Raw genomic sequence first — 26,091 nt, forward strand, 5'->3', positions numbered from 1 at the left:
ATGAACAGTGGGTTCGGCCCTTTGAACAAGGGAGTGTCTTGGACCCAGTGGAATTGTGACTTTGTTCTTACTAGCAGTGATTTACAGGTACAACTGGAAACAGCCCTAGATTTGCTCATCTGTTCTTTTTCAGATGAGTGTTCTCACTTTTTTTTAATCAGCTTTGTATTTCAGAAAATATTTTAGCTTAGCGTTTTAGACAGGGTAGACAGCTCAGGAACTTTTAAGATTTATACTCTTGAGGAAAAATATACAGATTCAGGGTATTAAATTTCTCTAGGTAAGTCTTCCCGAGGCAGCTTCCTGAAAGAGTTAGGGGTTTGGAGTTGCTCTGACCTGTCATGTGCCTTAAAGCAATCATTGTAAGTGAGTGTACCTCCATAATGATATGAGAAGTAGTTTCTAAGATGCATGATGAGTGAATTGAAAAGACAATATGAAAAATTATATATGTAGGAGAGAAGAAGCCAGTCTATTTCCCACTTCTGATATTTATTTCTGGAATTTTATAGTCAGCTAGAATACTCTGTGAGACATGACATGACATATATTTCCAAGGGGCTTCTTTTGTTTGAAGCATGAAGTTCCCATAGCACATCACTATTTTGTTCTAAGTTACACCTTCTTACCTGAGCTGTTCTTTCACTTAACCAGTTTTGGTTTAGAATGTGCTTAATACTTATGGTCATAACTGATTTCCTATCATTGACTCTTAGATTCTGACTCAGAGTTATTTAGCAGGGTTTTCTTTACTTGAAAATGTCATTTGTTTATTTAATAAACATTTTGTGAGCTCTAGCCATGACGGGCCCTCTTTTAGGTGTTGAGGACACTGCACTGAACAAATAGGTAGAAAGCTCTGTTTAAGTGGAGCAAAATATAGATATAAAATATATTGCATGTTAGATAGTGATTATTGCCAACAATGTAAACCAGGGGAGAGGGGTTATGAAATGCCAGGGGTGGCCAACCAAGGTGCCATGAGAAATAGACTTGCGTAAAAGACCTAAGGAAAGTTATGGAGCTAGCCATCAGGGGGAGAGCAATCTGAAAAGAAAACAGACCTGTAAAGGCCCAGAGGTGGGAGCTGCCTGTTGTCTTCAAGGAACAACAAAGAGGCCAGTGTGTCTGGAACAGAAGATGTGTCTGGTAAAGAACAGAGGAAGCATAGTAAGAGATGGAATCAGGGAGGTAACTGGTCCTCATGTTGGATCTGTAGGTCAAAGTAAGATCTGTATATTAGAATCAACTGGGGAATTCGAGACACTCCCCAGAACAGAGAAGTCAGAATCTCCAGGGGATAGACACAGGCATTGGTATTTTTCAAAGCTGCCCAATATTCAGCCAAGACAGAAAAAAATTGCTCTAAGTATTTGAGTGACATCATCTGAGTGACATGATCAGGTTTTCATATGAAAAAGTTTGTATTAGTTGCTAGTTTGAGAATAGACTGAGGGGGAAAGAGAACAGCAGGGAGATCAGTTGGGAGGCTATTACAAAAACCTAGGCAGAAATGGGAGCAGTTTGAATTATGGTGGTCAGTGTTGGCCTCCGCTGCGGCACTGCAGGCGGGTCACTGCAGGTGAGTCGTTGCTGGGGATCGGGCCTACGCCACGGCCTGACCGGGGCGGCAGCGGGCGGCTCAAGGCTTGGTGGGGACGCGCGGTTCGATGGAGGAAAAACCACGGAGACGAGGTCTATGCGCAGGTCTGATTTTATTCGGGAAGTACATGGGGTTTTATAGTGTCATGGAGGCGGGGAGGTTGTGGGAGGGGCATGTCCGCGGGGCAGCTGAGGATTGGCTGCAGAGGCAAGGGCGGACCTGCGGTTTATGATGTAAGCCATTGATGGCAGAGGGGGTTGTTTCCGAGGTTTGTGCCGGGGCGGATACGGGATGAGGGCGGTTGAAATGAGGCGGGGAGAACAGCGATCGGCTGGGAGGGGGAAGATAACAGTGGCTGGGAGGAGGGGCAGAGGGAGGCAGCAGCACAAACTGCTGCTGAGAAGGGCCATAATACAGGGAGGTTACGAGGAACAGGCGGGCAAAGTGTAAGGAAGCGAAAGGCAGGGTGGGAGCAGGGGACAGGTCAGTATGGGTTGGGGAGACCTGATAGAATTCTGGAGATACTTTGAGCTCAGTGGTGTATAATTTACATCTAATGTATGTTGATCTGCAATATATAGCATATATGCTTTAGTATATGAAATGTATGATGGTTCAAAGTCAGGCAACATGAGGTTTGGAAGTTCTGGCAATATTCTGTTTCTTGGTCTGGATAATGACCACACAGGTGCATTCGGCTTGTAAAAATTCATCAAGTTGCACATTCATGATTTTAGCACTTTTCCCCATGTATTTTATACTTCAACAAAAATAAGATAAAGGGGGCTATTCTAGAATAAAAAAGCCTAAAGAGGCATAAAAATGTGGATGTAATGGTGATGCCTGTTTCTTATTCAATAGCTGCAAGATGGTGTGGGTGATTATGAACTGGTTTGGATAACCTTTCTTTCCAAACCCCTGATAAGCTACATGTTTCTGAATATCAGTTTTTGACAAAGACCTTTGTCAACCTTCACCATAAAAAAGAACCCGTCAGATGTCTATTCTGTCATAATCAGGTTGCTTAGCTGAAGGATTTTCTCTCTGTTATTATTGGAACTGGTGGGCTTGAGGCCCCAGTGGAAGTGAGATGGTGCTTTGACTTGGTGGGAAGTGAGACAGGGCAAGTCCAAGGTCAGTAAAAGGGCAAAGAAATCAGTTATCTTCAGAGTCTTTCCTTTCTTCACTACTGACTTTGCTATAAGATCTTATTCCTTCCTAAGTCTGTAGTTCTAAAATGTGACTCTTTGCTTTGAGGCAGTTCAGTGAAAATTAATATTTGAGAAGGTTGAATGGACCCAGAAAAATAAACTAGCATAATTGAATATTGAATTACACATTCTTAAATACACTAATGTGTTTTTGAATAGATTAAGGCTAAGCTTGCTCTTATTAACAACAATGAATAGAATGAAAGATTTCTATCTTGAATAAAAGAATTGATGTACCAGACATAATTCATTGGGACATTCATTTACTGGTGAATACAATGCATTAAAAGAGAGCATTTGCAAGGAGCCAAGTCACAGTAAACACATTGGCACTATTTCATGGTTCTATACCCAGAAAGAGTAAGCTCAGAAGATCCTGCCAATATTTGCTTGGCATCCATAGCAGGGCACATAGGGGGACAAGTTGGATACTAGTGCGTTGTGTGATGTACTAATAAGAGTATTGCGTAGATAAACATGCTTGATTCCATTCTCTATTAAAATACTTACAGAGTTAGTTTTGAAGGTAAAGTTTTTCAAGACATGAAAGGGATACCTATATATTGCCTTCAATGCAATATTTGATAACCATTAAGTGTTAGCTAATCAGCTTAAAAGTAATCTCAAAGAGGTTTCTTTTCTGTTGCTTTTAAAATCCTTGCTCTAAAAGCTTGGGAGGAATGAGAGAGGAGATCTTTTCTATACTGAAAGAGATACAGAGATACTAGCCATTGGCTTTTGCCAGGCTACTTATAACTGCTCCAAATGCATTTTATTGTTATAGGGTGATTTGAAGAAAGATGTTTTGTCAACAGGCAAATTGCACCACAGGACTGGACTTGTATTAATTGCCACCTAGACCATATGCTCTGCTTAATCAAATGCATTGCCCTTGGGAAAATTGCTTTCCTTCATAAATCTGGCATAGCTACCTTCCATTTATTTCCTTTTTAGAATTTAGTAAGGCATTCAAGTAAATGGTTAATACTAACATTTACTATATTGAAAACATTGCAATCTTCTAGTTCTTTCTAGTCTTGAAACATAAGATACAGGAAAATACCGGATGCTTTGAACACTGTTTTGTATTTTTCCTTAATCAAATAGAGTTTTGTGGGCTTTAAGAATGTGTTCAATATCTGTAACTTTGAGTGTACATTTGTTAACCATTCATCAGCTGAAACAAAACTGATCATTCTAGAAAAATTCAAAATAGAAATAGGCCTTTTCTCTTTAATTCTTACACAAGCGTGCCAACTGTGGCTTGTGTTTTTTGAGGTTCCAAGGGCAGAGAATTTTGAGGATGAGATCTCTGTATTGGTTCTGGACTATCTAAATGTGTTTAGCTTATCTGATGAGATTTAAAAGCATTAATTACCCAGCTGCCAAAGATAAAGGGGACACTGATAGTCCATGACATGTGATGTCTAATAGTAACATAAATGATTACCGGTAGACAATTGCAACTGAGTGTTTGTAAAATGCAAAGCTTTGAGTGACCAAACATGTGCTGCCATCAAATCTTTTAGTGAAACAAAGAGTATAATGCTGTTACTTGGATATTTCTAAGTGTATAGGAGAACTTGAAGAAAAAAATAAACTCTAATAAAATCTGGTCTACTGTACCATAAGACTGAGATTTCTGAAAACCACATCCAAAGTCTAGTCCTGAAAGTGGCTGTATTTCAATGTAAGTTGAATTTACAACCTTTCAGAGTTTCTTATGTTTAATTGGGAAGGAGTGGAGCCCCCCAAATTGAGACACAGGCCTATGGGTAGATCCCAAAAAGTTGGAGAGCTCTGACCTCTAAATTCTGCTGAGCCTCCTTTGCCAGAAGAAAATGTTTCTCATTCCTTGTCTGTAGAGGTTAGTCTCTCCTTGTCTGAAGAATGTGAAATAGCCTCCCTGAGGAAAGCCTTGCAAGGCATTGCTGATTCTTTTCAGGGCTAACTCCCACCCCATTGCTTCTAGATCTGTAACCAGACTAAAACCCTGTAGGATTTAACTAACCCTGGGAGTTAGTTACAATGTGTGACACATGACAAGTGCCATGCACACTAGGATAATTAAAAGGTTTTACCAATTTATATTAAAAGAATCCTAAGGCACATGTTTAGGAATGAATACTAAGATGGTTGAATTAGTGTGAAAGAAGTATAACCTTGGATCAGGCTGAATTTGTTGATGTGGATGCACTAAGCATATTCTTGATGCACTGCATTAGTTCTGGCAGCTGAAATATCTCAGAGTTTACTTGGTTGGTTTGCTGAAACCTATATCCAAAGGTGGCCTACATTCATTGAAGCTAAAAGTTCATTAGTTCCTTTGTCTACTATACAGGAAACTATCCAAAGGCTTAGGAAGGTTGGAATGCTAGAGTGGATTTTCTATGCACAAACTGTGCATGCAACCCTGAACTATGTCTCTTAAGAGGGGCCAGAGAACACATTCTTCACCAATGCTGTAAGAAATATATTTATAAAGGAGCTCAGCCTCCTTGAAGAGCTCTGCAATAGCTACTCTCTATAGATCAGGATTGGCAGTGGGAATGCTGACATCAAACTGGACTGTGTAAATGCAAATGAGATGATGGGCTCCCTGGGTGGCAGGGTCCAAATGGTGGCACTTAATTACAAGAGACAAGGTGGATGTAGTTACCATACTGGACAGCAGAGCTAGAGCAGTAACCAGAATTTGACCTTCAGAAATCTTTGATGATCATGTTATCTGTAGAACTGAAATATCTTTGTAGCCCCCTAAAGTCTTATTTGGATTCTATAAGTGACAAAATTTAAGTCTAAGAACAAAACTCTCACTTGATTCATAAGAACAGTCATGTCTTCCCAAACAAATCCCAGACATTAGCCATATTCCAGACCTGTAATCCCGTGTATGAATGGAAGGCAAAAGCCCCTTGAGGAAAGACCCTTTGACATAGCCACTGATTTATACTAGAAATCTTCTTTTTAACATTTTTCAAGGGGACCTATTGCTATTTATTGGGGTGACTGTATATTGTAGAAGGGAGAAATAATCAGTCTTTCAAGGTATTATTGGATGCCTTCTTGTAACTGTCACTTATTTGTAGAAATCCAAAATACAAAGTGGTCCATTCATTAGAGAAGGGGCTTATGGAATTCAGGAAATCAGTGGGGTTTTGACTTGAATTTGAGTGGAGCAAAGGGTTCCCCCATTCTGTGATTATTTTTCCAATTCTGGAATACATAGTTGCAATAGGCATACTTAGCAACTTGCAGATACCCTACATTGGTTCCCTGACCTGTGGAGTGATTGCTATTTTGGCAAGAAAGGCCAAGTAGAAGACCCTAGAACTTCATGTAGCAGCCATAATAACAAATCAAAGACAATACCCCACACCTTAAATGATTGAAAAGGTTGTTGCTGTATTGTGGACTTGAAAAATAGTGATTCTGACTGCATCTTATTGGCTTGTGCAGCAGAGAGATGGATTTTGGAAATGTAGTGGATTGTCATATACTCAATCCAGTGTTAACTACAATTCTAGCTGTTGTTCCAGATATGGCTTTGTTTTTGGAGCAAACCAAACTGATATATACATATATCCATGTCTTGGTATGCAGTTATTTACTTGGAAAATGCTTTTTATTCTGTATAATTGCTGGTAGAGACCATCAGAGCAGTTTACTTTCAGCTGGAGGGGCCAGCAACACACCCCCACTATCATGTCTCAGGACTATATCATTTCTTCAGCCCTCTGTCAAAATCTAGTCCACAGGGAACTTTACTATCTCCCTATTATAATGGAAACCATACTTGTCCATCATATATTTGATAAAGGTGATTGGATCTGGTAGGCAGGATGTAGCAACTACTGTAAGTATCTTGACAAGACATGTATGTATAAAATGGAAAGAAAAAAATATCCCGTAAAATCAGGGGACCACATCCTTGATGACATTTCTAGAACTCCACTAGGCTGAACATGTAGAAATACCTCTTCCAGGGAGAAAGACAAATTGTGCATCTGGCACCTTTTAATACTAAAAATGTTGCAAATGTTTAGAGAGCCTCTGTGAATTTTCATGCAGCATGTCTTAATTGGGTATGCTATTATACCTTATTTATCAAGAAATCCCAAACCCTTTTCAGTTTTAAATGGGTCCTAGAAAACCTGTCCAGACTCTTGTGCAAGCTGTTCTGCCACTAGGGTCATGTGATACAGTAGATCCAGTGGTGCTTGATATGAATATGGCAGCTACTATGTCAATGCTTGATTTGTCTGTGACAGAGTGAATAGGTGCCAAATTTTTGCCTGGTCCCTATTGGTGAATCACAGTATGGACTTTTAGATTTTGGGACAAAGCTATGCTATTCTCTACAGATAACTATTTTCCTTTTGATAAATACCTTCTTGATTGCTACCGGACCCTAGTAGAAACTAAATGCCTGACCATATCTACCAAGTTATTATGTGACCTGAATTAGTGTATGCACAGCTGCACTTTATGATCAAATGGAAGTGATTTGTTTGGGATCAGGTTCAAGCACATTCTGAACACATAAATGCCCATGGCTCCTCCTCCTATATTGTCACCTCTCTCTCAACCCACTCCAATAAGGGAGTACCCTTATGAGTTATTAATAGAGGAAGAAAGAGAATGTAGTTCTGGCTACTAGTGGTTCTGTATGGAAATGCTTGGCTGCTTCACTATAGCCCCACTCTAGGCATATTACTGTACCTTAGTAATGAAGTCCTCTCTGAGGACAGAATGATGAACAGTGTATCTGCTTGTATATTTTCCTGGGAATAAAGATTGGTAATGTAAAGATTTACTATGATCCATGGGCAGTGACTAATGGTTGGTTGGATGGTCATGAATTTGGAAGGAACACAACTGGAAAATTGGTGGCAAGGAGGTCTGGAAAAGAAACAGGTGTTTCCATTGGGTACAGAGTATGAAGATATTTGTGTCAGATGTGAATTTTCACCAAAGAGCAACATAAATAGAAGAGCATGTAAATAATCAGATGGAAAACATCTCTTCCATGGATGTGAATCAGTCTCTTTCCTCATATACATCTGTCAATGCCCAATGGGTTCATGAAGAGGGACCATGGTGGCAATAAGGAAGGTTAGACATGAGTTTAGTGACATGGGATTCTATTCAGCAAGGTATATCTGATTACATCCACTACTAAAGTTCTACCCGACCAGCAGCAGAGGCCAACACTGAACTCCTGGTATGGACTTATATTCCTAGGGCAATGAAACAGTCATTTGATGGCAGATCCATCATGGTTTAAATTAAATCACTTCCATCATGGAAAGAGCAGTCCTTTGTTCTCATTGGAATGGACTTTTATTCTGGATATGTATTTGCCTTTCCTTCCAGCAATGCTTCTTCATAAACTAGATCTGTGGGCTTACTGAATACCTTATTCACTGTTTTAGTTTTCTAGGTAGCCAAAATATAATATACCAGAAATGGGTTGGTTTTTACAATGGGGATGTATGAACTTGCAAGCTTACAGTTCTGATACCCTGAAAATGTTCAAATCAAGGCATCATCAGGCAATGCTTTCTCCCTGAAGACTGACTGCCAGCAATCCTGGACCTCTCTGTTATGTGGCAAGTAACATGGTGGCATCTGCTGGTACCTCCCTTCTCTCTGGGTTTTGCTGCTTTCAGCTTCTGACTTCAGTGGATTTCTCTCAACTCCTCTGGCTTTCTATCTCTCCATTCTCTTTCTCTGTATTCATCATATTTATAAAGGACTCAGTAAGAGTATTAAGACCCATTCTGGGCCATGCCTTACTGATGTAACCTAATTAAAAGGTCCCACCCACAATAGGTTTATACCTATAGGAATGAATTAACTTTAAGAATGTAATTTTCTGGGGTCCACACAGTTTATTCATCATCCATGATATTCACTACAACATTGTTTCTAGTAAAGGAACTCATCTTACAACAAATGAAATGTGTCATTGGACCCAGATCCATAGAATTCACTCACCTTACTTTGTTCCCCATTCATCCTGAAGCAACTGGTCAGACAGAGTGGTAAGATGGTCTCTTAAAAACTTTATTACAGCATGACCTAAATGGGAACACACTTTGGGGTTGAGATAATGTCTCCAGGCTGTGGTACATGCTCTAAATCAGTGTTCAATATATGGTCCTGTTCATCCTTTAACCAGAATTCATGAATCTTAGAAACAAGGGTTGAAAATGCAAGTGGATTCTCTCATAATTACCCATAGTGATCCACAAGCAAAATGTTGGCTTCTGGTCTCAGTGGCTTTGGCTCTTCTGATTTAGTGATCTTAGTTGCTTCCATCAGGAGACCTAGCAGTGATATCTTTAATGTGGAAGTTAAGACTGACCACTTTGGGCTCATCATATTAGTGAATCAATAGGGAAAGAAAGGGGTCACCTTCCTGGCTGGGGTGGTTTCCCTGATTATCAAAGAATACTGGATTATTATTCTTCTATGGGGGTTAGGAGGAGTATGTCTGGAATGAAGACATCCCTGGGGTTCCTCTTTAGTACTTCCATCACCTGTGATAAAAGTTCATGGAAAATGACAATAATCCAATACAGTGGTCCGGACACTTAGGAATGAAGGTTTGTGCCACCACAATGGGCAATGTTAATTAGGCAGTTGAGTGACTTATAGAGACCAAAGAGAATGTTTAATGGGTAGTGGGGGAAGGAAGCTCTATATTCTAGCGGTAGTCACATGACCAATTATAAATGAGAACTAATTATAGGTTCAAATAAAAGGGGCAGGATTATGTGTAGGAAAATTATAAATGAGTCTAACTCTGATACATTGGGGAGATAACTTATCACATAATTCAAGGTAAGGCCCACCAATGGGGTGCCAATTTCCTAGGGTTGTCTGCCCTGCCTATAGTGTGCAGATATCTCTAGAGCCCCTAGAAGCACTCTTGTTTGAGGCACTGTTTACTGTGGCAGTTTGTGAAATCCTCCTGAGACACACACAAATGTAACCTCTGGAATGACCTCCTGATTAGCTTTGAAATCTCTTAGCCATAAAAACTCATTTGATATTTTAATATTTCCCCTTTTTATTCAAGGGCTTTTCTCAAATGCAACGTTAGTTGGCACTTGGTAGTAATTCCTCAGTGCTGGGGAGGTCCATCTCCAGGAGTCATATCCCAAGCCAAGGGGGAAGACAGTGATTTTATATGCTGAATTTGGCTTAGAGAGAGGTCATATTTGAGTAAAAGCTGGTTTTCAGGAGGTAATTCTCAGGCAATATATGATACTAGGCTGAGTTTCAATTTTACAAGAATAAGGTTCATAAGTACAAGCATTAATATCAAGGGCCTGGTGTACAGGTCTGTCATCTTTCACTAGGTGCTACCTATGTACTCTAGAGATTCTTGCAACTCTATTAGAAAATGTAACAGGACTCCCCAGGTTGGGAATTTAATACTTTGTTGATTATTGTATGGGTCTCCACCCACTGAGATACACTCCATGACCACATGAACACATCCATATTTCATAGAGATGTGTCCCAGGTGCATCCTTCCCCATACCCCTCTCCCCACCACTGACATCCTGCACCAGTGACCCTTCCCTGCATAATTGTAAATTTTCTGTAATCCAAAACCTCCAAAAAACAAAACAAAAACAGAAAATTTTTTTGCATTGTGACTTTCATCACCATAAGATCTATCTTTTATGTATATTGACAATTTCTTCTGTATATTCCTCCAGAGTCTTAATTTTTTCCACTTTATTTTCAAGGAAGCTTTAGGTTAGCTCTATACCTGTTAAATATGTCCCAGAGACTTGAATCTTTGATCTGTTCATATGGTAGTTGAGCCCTGAATCTCAGCAGAGTTGCAGCCAACACATATTCTCCAGTTTATTAGACTCACCCAGGACAAGTAACAAAAGGATGATGATGGACAATGTCCATTCCAAAAAACCACAAGAGTATCTACAACTGCAAGCAAGACAGTTCCATCCATCTGCCTGTGGGATCTAAACCATTTCTCAATCAGAAGCAGAATGGGGATCACCATCCCCAAATCCTCAAGATTGAGAAATGAACAAATATAAAGGGGGGATTGCAGCTGCAGACCAAAGTAGACATTATTATTCTAGTAATGGAAGAACTTGTAACATTGATATAAAGGCATTGGTCACCAGATTTTCTAAGAACATGAAGAAGAGGTATAATATGGAGCATTTTTGGAACATTGGAATTGTTATGCATGATATTGCAATGATGAATGCAGGCCATTATACATTTGTCAAAACCTATAAATTTTGCAGTGCAAAAGTGTTAGCAAACTATAGACCATGGTTAGTAGCAATGCTTCAGTATATGTTCATAAATTGTAATAAATGTACCACACTAATGAAAGATGTTAATCGGGGAAATTGTGAGGGGGGGAGGAATGTTTATATGGTAATCCCCTATGTTTTTATGCAACCTAAAATTTCTTTATAAATATAGAAAAAAAAAGGAGAAAATAATGAGTATTTTCTTCCCTATTTTGATATGAATTTATCTGTATATAGTAATCATTTTTTTCCCATTTCCTCTTCTTTCAGTCTTTTACCAGCTAACATAAGGTTATTAAAAAGTGGTTAGCCTTATAATTCAGTATTAAGATATAGAACATCAAGTGGTGAATATGATACTGATCTGCTCACTCACCTTGTTGTAGCGGAGCATCATTTGTACTTGAAGCTTCTCCAGATCTCTTCTTCTAGCTTCTATGAGACCCAGGTTAGGCATGTCATCAGCTTCTTCTCTAAGTCACCAGCTTCTTTTCTAAGTCATGGGAGTCTTTGAGGTTACAAATGGTAAGAGACAGGTATGTATTCTAGTTGGGCTCATTGGTTTCAAATTGTCTTTGCAGGTTTCAGTTTATTTGCTCTAAAACTGTTTTACGTTCAGTTTTCTTCCTCATTGTGGGCCCTGCTGACCTAACAGTGACTTTGAAGGCACTATCAAAAGAATAGTCAACAGCCTTCTTCACCGGTCCCCTTACCATTCAACAGAGCTGAACTTCCAATCAATAGTCTTCTGGAATTTTACTTCCCTATGTTCTCCCACAATTGAATAAGATCTAATCCCTGTAATAAATCCCTGATTTCACAATACTCAGAGTGAACTTGCTTCCCTAATTGAACCCTAACTGAAATAGCAGTCATTCTGATCATTAATGTTAACATTCACTATATTGCCAATGTTGTTATTGTTTAATTCTTTCTAGATCTGAAATCTAAAATATATTAAAATGGATGTTTTAAGAATTTTGTTAGGAGTTTAGACCTAATTAAATTAAAATATTGTTGGTTTTAAGAAGATGCTCAACATATAACTGTAAGTCATATTAGGTTTTTACCATTTTTTTCATTCCTCACCTTCTGAGCCAAAACAGACCATTCTGAACAAAATTCAAAATAGAAACAGACTTTTTCTCTTTAATTATCATGCCCAGAAGAAAACTGTGGGTTGTGAGTTTCTTTTTTAGCTATATTGTTAGCTTTTGGGTGAAACTCTAATTCCCGAGCAGGCCTGTTTTTAAGGGTTGTATCAAAAGCCCCAGTATTACAGACTCATGGGGAGAAAGCATCAGCTTTATTGCAGTAGCTTTTTGTGCCTGAATTGTTTTAGTATTTTTAAATATTAGTAATGCTCTTAAGCATGTGCATTTTCACTGTGCCTGGAGCATAGTACTTTTGCTAGGTGATGTACCGTACATTAAAAATAGAGATGAGGAGAGAGAATTCCTTTATGATTTTATATACTAGAGATGTGATAGGTTACATTACAGCTTTCATAATTTAACAGGAATGTAATGCTCCCTTTCACTGTTACTTATACCTAGCAAGAAACCTCATAAATAAAACCATTTGGATTCTGGAAAGAATCTCATGTAGATTCATGATAGTAGGATTCACATTGGATTCAAGATTGGTAAATACTCATTACTTTGCAATAAAAAAAATTGTACAGTATAGAAGCTGTTAAATAAATATCATAATGTAAGAATCATAATGATAATCAAAGTTACATCAAACAAGTTTTTATAATGAAATATTTTCATAATGCCCCAGTACTTTATGGTATCTGAATAATACTGTGAATCTTCCCTGCTCACATGAAAGGGTGAAAAAAGAAATCACATTATAGTATATGGAGCTCTATGTAACATACTTTGTGGTCTACAGAAAGATGAAGGAAGATTCCTCATTTCTCAAGACTCAAAAATCGAAACAATTTTTAAGAGGTCCAGGATTGCCTTATTTTCACTATACAGACAGGAAAAGAAAATGTCTCTTTTTTGATATCTGAAATGGAGATCATTCCAAAGTCAGAAGTAAAAGGAAAAGCATTTCTTGAGCTTTGCCCTATCATTATTTGTAACTATCACTCAACTAACCACTCTGTGAACCTTGTGGGGCTATAGCTTAGGTAAAAAAAAAAAAGAGTAAAATAAAACCATGATAATAGTTGTCTGTAATGTTTATTAAATTGGTCAGGGAGATAAAAGTAATATCTTTGGTAGGTCAGGTCATAAATTCTCTAAATTTGACCATTCACTTGAAAGGAAAATGCAGGTTTTCAGACAGCAGCCAACTGTTAAAGAATTTTTAGCACTGACTAATGTTATCTTGTGATTTAGAAGATGCTAGGGATTACATGAGGCTTAAGTCAGGCTGATTTCTACTACTTTATCTCCTATATCCTTTTTTCAGTATTTTGCTGACATCAAGAAGTTACATAAATATTCCCAGGGTGTAATCAGTCAGAAAACGCATCATGTTCTTTCAGCTGGTTGTCAGGTCATTCTAGAGAAAATGAAGGCTTTACAGGACAGGATAAGGCTATGCATTGCAGGAAGCATAAAAAAGATAACTTCTCATGTGCTAAAATATATTTCATCAAAATGATAAAAATCGTTTCTCAAATTACAGATGTCATGCTTCATCCTATCTGAGCTCCCTAAGATTCTGAAAACATGGCTGAGTTTCTGGACTGCTTCTTGCTTTCCTCTTCATCTTTTCAAGCATCAAAACGATGAGAAGAAAATGAAAATCTTGTTCCATTTTCTATTTTGACCATACCAATTTATGAATCAGATTCATTTAGTTGTATCTATATTCAAGTAGTCATTCTCTAGGCCAACTTCATTTTATAATAACTGTTTTAGACCTGGATTCTCTTGGTTTTAAACACACACACACACTCACACACACACATACATACACACACACTTTTTTTTTCTCAATAGCAAGTATTAGGAAATCTTCATGTGCTATCTTTCCTAAATATAGGATCAAGTACACCTGGGTTGAAAAATGTGGCATTGTTGTGGGAAGGGTAGCCATGGTGGCTGCTGGGTTTGGGGAATGGGAGGAAGAGATGAGATGTGGAGGTGTTTTTGGGATGTGGAGCTGTCCTGGGTGGTGCTTCACGGACAACTACGTGACATTGTAGATCCCCCCAGGGCCCACTGGATGGAATGTGGGAGAGTGTGGGCTATGATGTGGACCATTGACTATGGGGTGCAGCGATGCCCAGAGATGTACTTACCAGGTGCAATGGATGTGTCCTGATGATGGGAGAGAGTATTGCTGTGGAGGGAGTGGGGGGTGGGGGCGGTGGGGTTGAATGGGACTTCATATTTTTTGAATGTAATATTTTTTAAAAAAATGAATAAAAAATTTGAAAAAAAAAAGAAAGATAGTACTAATGTTTATCAGAACTTTAAACTTCAGGATCACTTCATAGGTGGATGCATTGTAGGTATATCCTTATTTCATTAACAAAAAAGGAAAAAAAACCAAAAACAGCTGTAGTAGTAAACTGAAAGGAAGCATGTTGGGGAAGGAAAGTTAGAGTTTTAGAGTTAGAAAACCTTGTACCATAAGAAGACTGTACTTAAGTAGTTACAATTAGGTGTTAGTGCACAAATTTTGGTATTTGTTCCAGCAATAGGTTATGCTTGCTACTGTGTTTCAATAATACTATGGTTGATTACATGCTTATAATAAGGCTTCTTAAAATTTGAGATCTAGCATAAAGTTTGCTAGAAATAATGCTTGGTGGACAGCACTTTAAACAGACACATGACTTGTTAGGTAGATCATACCTACTACATCCATGAAGACAGGAAATGTGTTTACTCTGGTCTCTCAGTGCTTAGCAGAAGAATGGCAGGTGCTCAGTAAGTGTTTGCTGAGTGAGTGAATGTAACTAGCTCAGGGGCCCTTATTTATGCTCAGGGCCACCATTTCCTATTAGCACAGGAGAGAACCAAGGCCAGACTTGGTGACATAGAAGAGTCAGAATTAGAATCCAAATCTTCTGAAATCAATTTCTTAGTGCTCTCTTGATCTTCTTTCTGCTATAATCCCTGTCTTGCAAGAAAAAGCAAAATGATAGCTGAGAAGTACATTAGGACATGCTACAAGAATACATTTCAATTTTTTCAATTTATTGCACTCTGCAAGAAGCACATATTATGCCACTTGTTATGGCCAGAAGAAGAAAAATAAATAAAATTGTTATTAGTAATAGTTTATGCTCTATGTATTCTTCTATGTAGTAGTTGTGTCAAAAAAAATGCTGTCCTCTATTCTTCATATTCTATTTTTCTTTCATTATGATAACTTTCCTTGGATCTTATTACAGTGATAGCATCAAGTAGTCTCTTGATTAAAACTTGTGGTGGATCTTCCATTACAATTAAGTCTAAGTAAGCACAGATATTCTGAACTGTCATAAAAAGAGAGAGAGTTTTTAAAGGGGGTTCTCTATTTTTATTTTTGAGAACTTTGGTTTTGTCAAAAATCCTATAGGGAGTGGTAAAGAGTGTATCCTAAAACTATTGCCTGTTTCTTTTTTTTTTTTTTTCCATATGCTGATGATTGAACTTTGTCATGGATAGAGCACAAAGTGCATTTTTGCTTCATCCAGTTCAAACAGAAATCAATCACTAAACCATATACATGTATAACATTTTGTATTTATTTATATCTCATCTTTTCCTAAATAACAATAATATAGTATAGTAAGATGAATTGAATTAACAAGAGCAAAAAAATTGAAATGCAGTAAAATTAATGGAAGGTGAGTAAAATGATTACAGGTAATTCATGAAATGTATGCTCTTAAGTTCTGCACACAATATTCCAATGCTGAGCAAGACTCATGTTTAAAATTTCTAGCAGTGAACAAAAAATATGGCTATAGGGCCAGTCTTAGTTTCTGTGTCATGAAAGTTGACCAAGAGAGGCACAACAGTATATCATACCAAATAAAGAGATAGTATGCACTTAAATGAACAATGTCCTTGACAAAAGTAATGGGAGTCATCAAACTCTTTCTTATAATCTTCCCTCAACATAGGTCTTTAATAGAAATTGGGTCACAGAGTTTGTAGAGGCCATAGTGGTGCTGTGCAGATAGGCTGTTCTCCCTGATGGTCTGGGATGGCTTAAGATAGATTTTACAGAACTCAGAGGGGAAGATAGATAGCACATTCTTTAGGCAATCCTCCATAAATATATTTTTTTCATTCAAGCTTTTGACAGATGTTGGACAGCAATGAATTTGAGGTTATGCTTCTGACATGTACTGGGGTTGCTCAGGTGCATGGACAGAGGCTCTAACACTGAAACATGCAGGGGCCAAGGCTAAGATCTTATGAAAGGTGAGATGTTTATTCAGGGTGCATCCCTGAAGGGAAGGCCACGTACCATTTTTGGAACATGGGCTGGAATGAACTTATGCCAGCCAGGTTTTTTCTCAGGGGGTGCTTTGTGAATTCTTCTAACAAACAAATAGGTGAACAACAGAAGCCTTAAAATTGTTGTCATAAACTATGGCCAAAGGAATTTAATCTTAACGTATTTTAAGGAGGTATAATTAAACACTCACTTTACCAAAAATATTATCAATAAAATCGTAACTTTCTGGCATACAGTGAATTTTAGTGCAAAAACTATATGTTTTGACTAATTCATTTAGGCATGTAACCACCACAATAAAGTATAGAACAATACTCTTACGTCAAAAAAATGCCCCTGAGCTCCCTTGTAGTCAACCCCTCCTCTCACCCATACCCCCTGGCAACCACTTACCTGCTTTCTGATCCTAGAGTTTTGTCTTTTCTAGAATGTTACATAAATGTTATCATACAGTATATTATCTTTAAAGAGAGGCTTCTTTCACTTAGCATAATGCATTTTCTTGCAAGGAACAGAAATTTGATCCTCTATTGATGAATGGTATTCCATGGTAGGGATGTACCAGTTTGTTCATCCGTTCCACAGGTAAGGGACATTTGGATTGCTTTTTATTTTTTAATTTTTTTGATGATTATGAATAAAGCCACAAGTATTTGCTTCTTGACTTCAAGATGGTGGAGTCAGATGCTCTTGAGTGCTTTCCCCCAACACAATCTTTGAACAACTAACAAAAACTGACAGAGCTATATCTTCCTTAGAACTCTGGAAAACAGTTAAAAGGATACAGTAACCCTTTAACCTTTTCTTGCTGATTCAAGAAAATGCAGCTTTAAAAAATAGGTAAGACATTTGTTACAAATTATGAAAGAATATGGTCAGTCTTACTACTAATTATAGTCCTTATCTTACATATGTTGTATTTTCCGCCCAACCCCCTCATTAGCATTTTTTAAATATATTTTTTTTTTATGAAAGAAGTTGTTAAATTTATAAAACAATCATGTACATGTGCAGAATTCCCAAACAACACCCCTCCATCAACACACCACACTGTGGTGGAACATTTGTTATAGATAAGATAATATTATCTGATTGTTACCATGTCCACAGTGTACATTTTGCACACATTTTCCATACTGCACCATTATCAACACAGTACTTCTTTTGCATAGATCCAAGGATATTATATTATTATTGCTAACCACAGTCCATAGGTCACTCCAGTTGTATTTTTCCCAAGCTTCTCCACATTCCCACCACCTTGCAGTAGTGAAGTTCATTTGCTCTAGCTCACAAAGGGCACTCTTGCATCTGAAATATTATTTCATAATTTTTAACAAATGTCTCAGGACAATGCAAGGTATTGGGGAGGGTTGCTATATGGGATCCCTGTATGATGTTATGCATGTTTGTTTTGTAAGTTCACAACTTTTACTATATACTTATTGTTTATATATGTTAATACATAAATGATATAAAGATAATAATAATAATAGGGTGGGTTGGGGGAAATACTTTGGTTAGTAGTAATATTTTTTTTTTATAATTTTTTTATTTTTTATTGACTTTGTAATAATATTACATTAAAAATATATATGTGAGGTCCCATTCAACCCCACCCCCCCCACCCCCCCTCTCCCCCCCCCCAACAACACTCATTCCCATCATCATGACACATCCATTGGATTTGGTAAGTACATCTTTGGGCACCTCTGCACCTCATATACATTGGTTCACATCATGGCCCATACTCTCCTCTATTCCATCAAGTGGGCCCTGTGAGGATTTACAATGTCCGGTGATTACCTCTGAAGCACCATCCAGGGCAGCTCCATGTCCTGAAGACGCCTCCACCTCTCATCTCTTCCTGCCTTTCCCCATACCCTTTGTCCATTATGTCCACTTTTCCCAATCCAATGCCACCTCTTCTATGTGGACATTGGATTGGTTGTGTCCATTGCACCTCTATGTCAAGAGGAGGCTCAGATTCCACCTGGATGCTGGATGCAATCCTCCCATTTTCAGTTGTAATCACTCTAGGCTCCATGGTGTGGTGGTTGTCCTTCTTCAACTCCATCTTAGCTGAGTGTGGTAAGTCCAATAAATCAGATTGTAGGTGCTGGAGTCTGTTGAGGCTCTGGAAGGTTAGTAGTAATATTTTGACAATGCTCTTTAATCGTTAATTAAAAATGTTTAACAACAATGCAAGTTATGGGTGGTAGGGTGAGTTATGAGAGTCCTGTATGATGTTATATATGTTTATTTTGTAAGCTCACAACTATTACTATACACTTATTGTTTATGTATGAGTTATATACTTCAATAAATTAAAAAAAAAATAGGTAAGAGGAGCTTATGGCACCCTTGCTGGCCTCTCACCACACCTTCCCTAGTGAGGTGTGGAGCCAGCCTATTTCACCAAGGTATGTGCTTGCCCTGTTCTGGAGGGAGCAGTGCAACCCCGATGCATATACTGTGATACCTGTATGTCAATGCCATCCTTTCAGGTGGCAGCCTCAGAGACTAAGCTAGGAAATTCATCTCTGGTTCACCCTCCAATAACTTGCCTCACAGGCAGAAGCAGCTTACTGACACCTGGTGTAAGAAAATTAAGTTGAAGTGGCCTGAGGAAAAGGATTACTACTTTAAGTGATACGATAGAGCGTACAAGAGGTGGAAAATGTCTATTTCATAAGGAGTAAAGGGGCCTCTGAATTCCTGTAAATGGGAGAATTCCTAAGGCTATGGGCAAGCATAAGCTGAGGAGAAGACTTATGCACAGAAAGGAAGACCCTGCACTTCCTGTTTGCCTCAGACTGATCTTCTTGACCTGATAACTAAACTCTGAAGAGAGAGCGCTAGTCAATTCAGAGCCAATTTTTAAGACTGTGAAAAGTGTGTTTTGTACTGGTTTCTTTGTTTACGTTAGCTCGTGACACTCAAGAAAAGCTCTGTCATGTCAATGCTAGATGCAAATTTAAGGAACAGACAACCCAGAGAATAAATCATGAGTTAACACTTTAAATTATGCAAAAGCACAGCATTCAACAAAAAATTATAAGACAAACAAAGAAATATGAAATGATGAACATCCATCAGAACAAGATAAAAACCCAGAAACCATCAATGAAAAAGACTAGACTTGGACATAACAGTCAAAGATTTTATGCTCAAAGAGATAAAGACACCATAAGAAATGAAAGTTACAGATGAATATCTCTTATGAATATAGGTGCAAAAATCCTCAACAATATATAAGAAAACTGAAAGTAACAAACATTAAAAGAATTATACACCATGATCAAGTGGGATCTATCCCAAGTATACAAGCATAGTTGTGTCAACATAAGAAAATTGATTTAATGTAATATACCACATTAATACATCAAAGGCAAAAAAAAAAAAAAAAAGAAAAGAAAGAAAAGCAAAACCAAACATATGGATCATCTCAATTGATGCAGAAAAAGCATTTAACAAAATCCAGCTCCCTTTTCTGGTAAAAACACTTAGCAAACTAGAAATAGAAGGAAGTTTCCTCAACATAAAAAAATGGCATATTTGAAAATCTCACAACTAACGTTATGCTTAATGGTAAAAGACTGAAAGCTAAGATTGGAAATAAGACCAAGATGCCCAATTTCACCGCTGTTATTTAACATTGTACTGGAGTAGTTAGGCAAGAAAAAGAAATAAAAAGCATCCAAATTGGAAAGAAGAAGTAAAACTTTCCCTCTTTGCATATGACATGATACTATATACTGGAAATCCTGAAAAAAAATCTGCAACAAAGCTAGTAAAGCCAATAAGTGAATTAAGCAAAGTGGCGGGATACAAGAGCAACACACAAAAATCAGTAGTGTTTCTATACACTAGTAACAAACAATCTGAAGAGGAAATCAAGAAAAAAAATTCATTTATTATAGCAACTAAAGGAATCAAATGTCTAGGGATAAGTCTAACCAAGGATTTAAAGAACTTGTACACAGAAATGTATAAAACATTATTAAAAGAAATAAAAAAAGGCATAAATAAATGGGAGGACATTTTGTTTTCATGATTGGAAGACTAAATATTTTTAAGATGTCAGTTCTACCCAAAGTGACTTACAGAGTCAATTCAATTCCTTTCAAAATTCTAACAGCCTTCTTTGCAGTATGAGAAAGCCAATCATCAAATTTATATAGAAGTGTAAGGGCTCCTGAATAGTAGAAACCATCCTGAAAAAGAAAGAAGAATCACACTTCCCGATTTTAAAATTTATTAGAAAACTTCAGTAATCAAAACAGCCTGGTACTGACATGAAGGCAGACATATGGACCAATAGAATCAATTTCAATTTGAGAGTTCATAAATCAGCCCTCACATTTATGCTCAACTTTTTCACAATGGTCCAAGTTCACTCATTGGGGAAAGAACAATGTCTTCACCCAATGATGCTGGGTAAACTGAGTATCTACATGCAAAAGAATGGATGTGGACCCCCTACCTCATACCATATACAAAAATTAACTCAAAATGGATCAAAGATTTCATATCAGTGATATCATACCATATTTGTACTTTTGTAGCTGCCTTATTTCACTCCACATGATGTCTTCAAAATTCATCCATGTTGTTGCATATGTCAGAACTTCATTGCTTTTTATGGCTAAATAATATTTGTAGAGTAAGAAAATAGAACACAGGTGTTTTAGTTTGCCAGAGGGTTGCTGATACAAAGTACCAGAAATGTGTCAACTTTTCTAAAGGGTATTGATTTGGGGTAAAAGCTCACAGTTCCAAGGCTATGAAAAGTCCTGTTCAATGCACTATAAGAAGTGCTTCTAACTCAAGTCATCTGCCATGTGCTGAAGCAAGATGGCAGGTGATCTCTGCCTAGGTCTTGCCATTCCCTCAGAGCTCACTGTCTCCGCTTGAACTGCTCCATGGTCCCAGCCTCTTGTGGGTCTTTGTGCTTAAAAAATCATATCTCATGTTCCAGAATCAAATATGCCAGCTACCTTTTTTCTTCTGTCTGTGTGAGTCTGTTTATATCAGACCTAGCAAGGGGGCAGGGACTCAAGCTGAGTCAGGCCTCACTGTCATAGTCAAATCAAAAGCCCTAAGGCAATCTTATCAAGTAATCTAATCAAAGGTCCCTCAGATGAATTTAATACAATCAAAGGGTACCAAACCCAGAGGAATACATTACTTTACGAGTATAATCTCTCTTTTTTGCAATTCATAAAATAATCTCAATCTAGCACAACAGGTTACCAGGCATCAGGGCCAGGGTAAAGAATGGAGATTTAATGCTTAATTTGTTTAGAGCTTCTGTTTGGGGTGATAGAAAATTTTGGTAATGGATAGTGGTGATGTTAGCACAACATTTTGAATGTAATTAACACTGAACTATTTATTTGACTATAGTTTAAAGGGGGACATTTTAGGTTGTATATATGTAACTAAAATGAAAATTAAAAAGAAACATAGAACTGTACAACACAAATAGTGACTCCTAATCTAGCCTATGGACTATGGGTAATAGTATAATTATAATAACATTATTTTATCAATTCTAACGAAAGTGCCACACTAATGCAAAATGTTATTAATAGGGAAAGCTGTGTGTGTGGAGGGGTGGTAATATGGAAATTCTCTATTTTCTGCATGATTTTTCTGTAAACCTACAATTTACCTAATTTAAAAACAATGTGGTGGAGCCAATTTCCTACATCAGAGCCACTACAGGGTAGGAGCAACCACTGTCATCCAGGACTGAATCCTTAGGGAGAAGGAGGTAAGAAGATTGCAGAGAACCCCTGCGCTGCCAACAAGAATGTGGAGATCTGGAAAATGAAGAAGCACATCAGGGAGCTCATCAGGGGCTTGGAGGCCACCTGCTGGTGAGTACGGCATCCACCCTCCCCATTCTCCCCTCCCTCCACTCCCATGTCCTCCTGGGTCCCACATGCCTGATGAGGAGAACCAGGCACTAGGTAATTGTCACCTTCTGGGCCTTTTAATCACAGTTCCCAACTCAGGGGCTAAGGGGCTGCATGGTTGGCTGGAGAAGTGTTCCTTCCCCTACTTTGTAGTAAGAGGCCACCCTCCTGGCTCTCAGACCACTCACCTTCTCAAGGTAGGACACTGTTACTTTTGTGCCAGGCCCTAGAATCCACTCCTCACTCTTCGGCCTCCAGCAATGGTATAAGCATGATTTTTGATCATTCCTCCCAAAGACAGAATTTCACAAGTGGCATATATATTAGCAGATGAATTTGGAACTGCAGCTAACATTAAGTCATGATTAAACTGCCTTTCAGTCATCTGTATATCTTAAAACAAAGACTCCAAATTTGTAACAAAGTTACCCCCAAATGGTCTGGTTGTTTACTGTGGAAAAATTGTAATGGAAGAAGGATGGAAAAGAAAGTGAACATTGACTTTGAGCCTTTTGAACCAATAATATTTCATTGTATTTGTGTGACAACAAATTCTATACAGAGGTCCTTACAGTGCTGCTTTAGAATGGTAGAAGGCTTGGCTTCATTGTACTAGATGGGAGTGGTGCACTTTTTGGCCCCCACAGGGAAACACAGTAAAAGTTTTGCCAAATTTACTGTGGATCTCCCAAAGAAACATGGTAAAGGAGGTCACTCTGCCTTGTATTTTGCTGGTTTAAGAATGGAAAAATAACATAACCATGTTCTATAGCTGAATAGCTGGGACTGGTCTCATTTTAGGTGGATCGACTGATTCAAAACTGAACTAAGTCAATCTGATGTGTTTGATCAAAGGTTGCAATCAAAAGTTTTAAAATTAGTTGATATCACATACTCTCTATTCATTGGTCTCACCCAGGACAACTAACAAGTAGGGAATGATGGACAACTACCACACCAAGGAACCAAGAGAGTCTACAACTACAAGCAAGAGAGCCCCATCCATCGACTCTAATGGATTGCAGCCCCTTCTTGATTAGAGGTGGAGTGAATATCATCCCAGAATCCTCAGGATTGGTGAATGAACTATGGACTAAAATAGACTTACCGATGTTCTACTATAGACTTATTGTGATTCTACCAATGGAAGAAATTATATCATTGATGTGGAGGCCACTGGAGTTTCTGAGGGCAGGGAGAGGAAAAAACAGGTGTAATGCAGGGGCATTTACAGGACTTGGGAATTGTCCTGAATGACATTGTAATGACAGATACCGGCCATTATATATCTTGCCATAACCTACAGAATTGGTTGGGAGAGAGTGTAAACTACAGGATAAACTTTAATCCATGCTTAATGGCAATGCTTTAAAATGTGTTCATCAATTGCAATGAATTTACCATACTAATGAAGGATTTTGTTAATGTGGGAAAATGTGGGAGGTGTGGGGAGTGGGGCATGTGGGAATCCCCTCTATTTTTAATGTAACATTTATGTAACCTAAGTATCTTTAAAAAAAAAAAAGGTATGATATGGTAACATTTGGGGGACATTGGAATTGTCCTGAATGACAGTGTAGTGACAGATACAGGCCATTATATATCTTGTCATAACTTACAAAAACATGTGGGAAAGAGTTTAAATTATAATATAAACTATAATCCACTCACACAAAAATTAGTTGATATCACCTGTGGTGATAAGAATGGGTTTAACCAAACTATTGAGTTATCTACTGAAGTTCTCTCCAATGTGAACTTTATTTAAGAGAAGAAATTAGTAGGATGATATTTTGATGAAATAAGCCAGAACACGGACAATACTGTTTTGGACTTGGAGATACACTAAAACTTTGAAAGTGGAAGCTATCGAGATTCTAATAGTCTATGAAAATCTAGATATGATAAGACCTGTTCTTCATTGCCAAGGCACAGAAGAGGGGAACATTTTCTATATATTTCCAGAGCAAGAGAAGGAAAAATATCATTTCATAGACTGACAGGAAAATGAGTTGATTGAGAGCAAGCCCCTGCTGGGATGATTTGCGAAGAACTATAGAAAATTCAGAGCTACATTGGAAATTGTCACAGATAAGTCAAGAGAAGGATTCCAGTTTGTAAAATGATTTAGTGAAATTGGAGGTACCTTGAGGTACTAAGAAATTTCCAGGAAATTCATCATCTCCTACCAAGGAGGAGATGATGAATATTTTTACCTTGATGACTATTAGATAGCCAACATGGGTCCAACAAACAGTATCTCATCCTCCAGCATCCAACCAAAGGAACATACCTGTGGTGGAATTTAAAAAGATCCCTGCCTTGCAAGTGGAACAATTCCAGAATTTAATCCATGAGTATTGGACAGGGAAAAGAAACTAGAAACAAAACCAAACACAACCATACATTTTGGTTTTTCATGTAGAGCAGCAGCCTATAACTAAATTCCTAAATGCCACTTGGGACTAATTTTAAAAAGAATCAGTTTTTACTTTTATTCAGTGGGGTAAAGTTGGTTGTATTTTATGTTTTTTTTTTTTTTTTTTTTTTTATAATTTTTTTATTTTTTATTGACTTTGTAATAATATTACATTAAAAATATATATGTGAGGTCCCATTCAACCCCACCCCCCCACCCCCCCTCTCCCCCCCCCCAACAACACTCGTTCCCATCATCATGACACATCCATTGGATTTGGTAAGTACATCTTTGGGCACCTCTGCACCTCATATACATTGGTTCACATCATGTCCCATACTCTCCTCTATTCCATCATGTAGGCCCTGTGAGGATTTACAATGTCCGGTGATTACCTCTGAAGCACCATCCAGGGGCAGCTCCATGTCCCGAAGACGCCTCCACCTCTCATCTCTTCCTGCCTTTCCCCATACCCTTTGTCCATTATGTCCACTTTTCCCAATCCAATGCCACCTCTTCTATGTGGACACTGGATTGGTTGTGTCCATTGCACCTTTATGTCAAGAGGAGGCTCAGATTCCACCTGGATGCTGGATGCAATCCTCCCATTTTCAGTTGTAATCACTCTAGGCTCCATGGTGTGGTGGTTGTCCTTCACCTCCATCTTAGCTGAGTGTGGTAAGTCCAATAAATCAGATTGTAGGTGCTGGAGTCTGTTGAGGCTCAGGATCTGGCTATCACATTGTCAGTCCAGAGATTCAAATCCCCTAAATATATCTTAAACCCCAACATTAACTGCACCTCCAGCACATTAGCATGAAAGTCTTATGAAGGGAGATCCCATCTGAGTCCAGATTCATCACACATAAACACCATTTCCAAAGAGGGGCCATCTGCCCTGGTAGTTAACCCCATCGGCCATGACCATAACTCCCATGGGTCTCTTTAGCCCTCAAAGGAACCAATATCTGGGGGTTGTATCTGCTTTATCTGTCTCTCTGACTCTGCTCAGTTGTGCATGAGGGCAAACCTTCTGCCAGCCTCCAGACTCTTTTTTAGAAACTCGTAGCCATATAAACTCATTTCTCCTTTCCATTTCCCCCTTACTTTAGGTCAAACAGCATTTTAAAGTCATGGTATTTTATGTAGACATGGATATTCTGCTGATCCGCATTGAACCTTCCGTATAAGGTCATTT

The 26,091-nt window shown here is 38.2% G+C and overlaps 1 pseudogene; it reads left to right on the forward strand.

Annotated features, from left to right (window-relative positions):
• Nucleotides 1-24,633, forward strand: LOC101422875 (eukaryotic peptide chain release factor subunit 1-like; annotated as a pseudogene).
• Nucleotides 24,634-26,091: the final 1,458 nt, after the last annotated feature.

This window comes from Dasypus novemcinctus, chromosome 5 (assembly GCF_030445035.2).
Source record: "Dasypus novemcinctus isolate mDasNov1 chromosome 5, mDasNov1.1.hap2, whole genome shotgun sequence".
NCBI lineage: Eukaryota > Metazoa > Chordata > Mammalia > Cingulata > Dasypodidae > Dasypus > Dasypus novemcinctus.